The sequence below is a fragment of the Lolium rigidum genome, chromosome 5 (genome assembly GCF_022539505.1).
Source record: "Lolium rigidum isolate FL_2022 chromosome 5, APGP_CSIRO_Lrig_0.1, whole genome shotgun sequence".
Taxonomy (NCBI): Eukaryota; Viridiplantae; Streptophyta; class Magnoliopsida; order Poales; family Poaceae; genus Lolium; species Lolium rigidum.
The window spans coordinates 40,610,735-40,614,324 of NC_061512.1; the positions used below are offsets into that span (position 1 = coordinate 40,610,735).

At 40.7% G+C, this 3,590-nt stretch overlaps 1 long non-coding RNA gene across 1 annotated transcript; it reads left to right on the top strand.

Annotated features, from left to right (window-relative positions):
• Window positions 1-310: 310 nt before the first annotated feature.
• Window positions 311-1,001, top strand: LOC124655357. Its single transcript, XR_006988651.1, has 3 exons — window positions 311-448; window positions 595-685; window positions 864-1,001. It is a non-coding gene; the product is annotated as an uncharacterized LOC124655357 (long non-coding RNA).
• The last annotated feature ends 2,589 nt before the right edge of the window (window positions 1,002-3,590 follow it).

A 3,590-nucleotide genomic window follows, 5' to 3' on the forward strand; every position in this document is an offset into this window, starting at 1 on the left:
CTCAAGAAAGGTTTTCTTCTTATGTACGGAATTTTATTTTGTTAATACGTACTTGCAGTGCACTCCACTGCATCCTGGGCCTCGAGATCTTCTCCGGCAAGACCAGGGGAGCTTCCATGGCAAGAAACATGGTCAATGACTCCAGGTTAATTTTCTCTCTTCTTTTATCAGCTCCGCGGGGTCGCTCAGGCTTGGTATGCGCGCCTGTTCGCCCTCCATGAGACTGTGTACCAGCTGTTGCAGTTCTGTGCTCGGCGCTAGCCTTTGCGTGGTGGTTGAATTTGCCTTGGTCTGCTGCTGCAGAGTGACGTGGAGCTCCAGGCCAAGGTAACGAGCAAATTCTTCTTCGAGGTTGAGATCGGCGGGAAGCGCGTGGGCAAGGTGGTCATCGGGCTCTTCGGCGAGGTCGTCCCAAAGATGATTGACAACTTCCGTGCCCTGTGCACTGGTATATCAGGCTAATCAATACTATTCAAATTAGCTCTCCCCACGCCCTCCAATTTTGAGAGCAAATCCATTCCTTATGTCAGTAAGTGTGTCCAGTAGTATGTATCTGGACTCATGCATCATTTCTCTCTGTTTTGGTTGGGGCAGGAGAAAAAGGGGATGTATACAAGGGCTGCTTCTTCCACCGAATCATCAAAGGATTTCATGATTCAGGGTGGGGATTTTGCAGGAAAACAATGTAAGAGCTATACACCCTGTAAACTAGCCAGTTCCCTTACTATACAACGTATATCAATTCGAGGAAGAACAAATTGTCAGGTTCCCCGTTGTTTCAGATGGTACTTTATGCAACATTTATCCATTGCTGCACTTATAGGGTTTAGTGATGTCTCTGATTCAGATGTTAAATTCTCCAGGTCTGAAGAGCATTAGTGGCCTCTGTTCAGCCTTTTCTCTTCATCTATTCTGCAGCCGCTGTTGGTGGACAACGGCGGCCTCAGGTGGTGCATGGTGGGTCCTGCCAAGTCACCGACACGATTTCTCCCACGCAGGTGACTGGCGGCTGGGCAACGCCGCGGCCATTGCGCCGAAGGTGGCTGAGCGCCAGAGCTCCCAGCTTAGGAAGACGATGCGACGGGATGGCGCAGCACCACGGCCTTCAGCACCCTTGCCGTTAGCAGCCTGCCCCAGTCATAAGTCCTCTCGCGACCTGTTGGTTCTTCTGGTTGGTAGCAGCGTGGCCCCTTTTTTTTGTATGCGAAATCATCAAATCTGCTCCAAGACTTGCGCATCGAAGAAAATATGGCTTGCAGATTCTGATCACACCTCGTGTTGCTGCAGCTCCAGGACGAGGTGGTCATCTTGCTAGGTTTCGGAGCCCTGTGGGCCTCTTTGCCGCTCGTCCTCGTCACCCTCTCTGCACCAGCATCTCGCTTCCTTCTTGCTTCCAGTCAGGATGGGAGGCTTCTATTTAGGAGGCGCTCATGGTACTAGGTCTCCATAGACCTGGCCGTTTCAGAATGGGAACAAGGTAATAACGCTCCTTATGAAAAAAAACACATAATATTGCTTTGGGTCCTGTTATAGCCACATTTGTGTTATGGCCAAAACATACCATTTCTTTGTTACAAGTAAGCTTCATTTCCACCATAAAAACTACTTGTTTGGTATGAAAATGAAACCATGAGCAGTATATCTCTCGATGGGTGAAATTTGGCAAATGTAGCAATTTCCTTGGTCGTGCAAAATTTGTTGTTGGTGCTTGTGTAATGATGTTTATTAAACTATGGGAAAGATAAATACAACATTGCATTTTTAAAGAAATGATCATGTAAATATCAATAGCGGTGAATTAATGGCAATCTGTTTTTGTACTTTATTTATCAAAACAGTCCAGTTCTAAGCTCGCTTCTATATTATATGTATATTTATACTTTTGTATTAGAAACGAGATTGGTTCTTTAGTTGAAGCCACAACAACTACTAAGACACCGATATTAGATTGTACTAGCATTTTCTTACCATATATAGCTAAACAAAGAATTGGATGCAGGGAACCTTTGGCTTTAGTCTTTAGTAAGGTAAAAGGAGTTGAGCTGTCATCATACCGACCACACTCTTTTTATGGTAGAGGGAAACCTTGTTGTTTTTCGTTACTCAATTTCTAACTTAATTAGCTGGATTTAGAATTGTTTGTTCATCTAGCTAGGAGTATAGTTTGCACTGCGCATCGTTCATGGTTTTGTGACTCATGTTATTTGGATTGCAGTTGTCCAGGAGATCCATTTCCCCTTATTTTGAGGCAATTTATTTTTGTGTGTGCTTTTAATTGTTATTTCAGTCATCTGTTGTACCGTCTACCTACGTATACCCGCTTGACAAAACTGTATGTTATGTTCTGCTCTGCTATTGCTGCCATTGACTTCCACCTGTACCTAAGGGGCAAAACTGAAGATCAAATTAAGGCCGGTCAATGAGGGTAAACCTTTTATTCTTCGTGATGTAATATTTTGAACTATTTGTTTTGTGATACTCATATGTACTACATGGATTTATTGAACCATCATTAGAAAAATCCTCCTAGATCTACCTCCTAAAGTAATACTTTGAACCATTATTGAACAGTGTAAAGGAATTTCCTTTATTTCTCTGAAAGGAAAGGTTGAATCTCTTGATTATAAACTATACCTATAGTGGATTAGCGAATAAGGGAAAATCTCAAGAAAGGTTTTCTTATTATGTACGGGATTTTATTTTGTTAATACGTACTTGCAGTGCTAAAGTACTAGAAATTATTACCAACAAGGAATGCTTCAAGTATTCTTTTCAAAATCGGTCAAATATTATTAGGGTAACCAGCGTGTTCATATAATATTTTCCTTTCCACCTCCATCAGTATTTGAAAATACAAGTTAGTGTTGAGATCTTTCAAATATCATTAGGATGCGAAGTATGATCAGATAATATTTTCTTTCCACTTCCATAGCATTCTGATATTACATGTTAGTGCCCAGATTTTAGTGTGTTCAATATGTTATTAGCAATATTAGTTATAAGATCTTAATGGCATATGCTCCCAAAATTCAGTAGTGCAAAGTGGTTCTGAATAGGCTTCATACCGAGCCTATATAATGGCGTAAGAAAAGTTATAAGCATAATTGATATGGTTTTCTTGCTTTATATCATCCCAAATGAAGCTGTAATTTCTGATTATAAAGCAAAAGTTCCTAGGTGGTTGCAGATATAAGATTTCTAAGCCAATGTAATTCAATGCAAGTTGCTTATATTTTTTTAACATTCAGTAGGAAGACTAAATTGCACTGACTATTTTCTGTTCTTATTTTATCTTGACAAAACATGATATTTTCTAAACTATTTGATCTTAGCTTTTACTGTATGCTTTTGTAGTCACAGATGTATTGTATGTTACAGACTTGATACTCCTGTTGCAGAGAAAAAGGAAGTGGTTTGATCAACTATTGTTGTCTTGCTGAGGCTACTATTGTGAGATCATGAATGCTCTCTTCACACTCAGAGTTTGTACACAATAAGATTATATCTACTATGGAAACTGGAGAATAAGTGTCAAAACAGTTTTGGTCGGGAAACCGATTGATGATTTGGTATATTACATAGGCCCTGTT